The sequence below is a fragment of the Phaseolus vulgaris genome, chromosome 11 (assembly GCF_051622355.1).
Source record: "Phaseolus vulgaris cultivar YP4 chromosome 11, ASM5162235v1, whole genome shotgun sequence".
NCBI lineage: Eukaryota > Viridiplantae > Streptophyta > Magnoliopsida > Fabales > Fabaceae > Phaseolus > Phaseolus vulgaris.
Window position 1 is genome coordinate 49,892,897 of NC_143508.1, and position 698 is coordinate 49,893,594.

A 698-nucleotide genomic window follows, 5' to 3' on the forward strand; every position below is an offset into this window, starting at 1 on the left:
TTTTTTTGTGGGTGAATACTCATCCGTTTGACCCGAAATTTGTTGCGTTTCGTCCCAAATTCAGTGGACATCCAAACGTGGAATATTAGGAAAAAACTATTCTGGGAGATTTTTTCAGAAATGTTTTGTGCAAACAAGGCTATCATCTACCGAAACTTGTGAAATTTCGCCCTACTTTGCGTAATTTTTATTCTACGTTCGTATTGCGCTGAAAAAATTCACACCAGTACTTTCATATGTTGTTTGAATCCAGGTAAGCAGCCACGTCCAGAAACGAATCACAAAAAGAAGATACGGGGTAGAAAAGCCAAGTCGTTTTTGTTTTCGAAAAACCAGTTTTGTTCACTCTCGGTGTGGGACTTACTACGCCTCACTTCTTGGGTGTTTTGGTCTGAAATTTAGACCAGTTGCTCGTCACTGTGTCTATTCAGTTTTGGCTGAGATTTGAGCCTTAGATTCGTCCCACAAGACTGGCAATAAATTTTTTATTGATCCTTACCAGGGCTGGAAGGAAGGTTCCTTTTTGTTTGAAACTGTTTGATTTTTTTCGTCGGTGAATACTCATTCGTTTGACCCGAAATTTGACCGTTTCGTCCCAAATTCAGTGGAGATTCTTACGTGGAATTTCAAGAAAAAACTATTCTGGGAGAGTTTTTCAGAAATTTTCGTGCAAACCAAGGCTATCCTCTACCGAAACT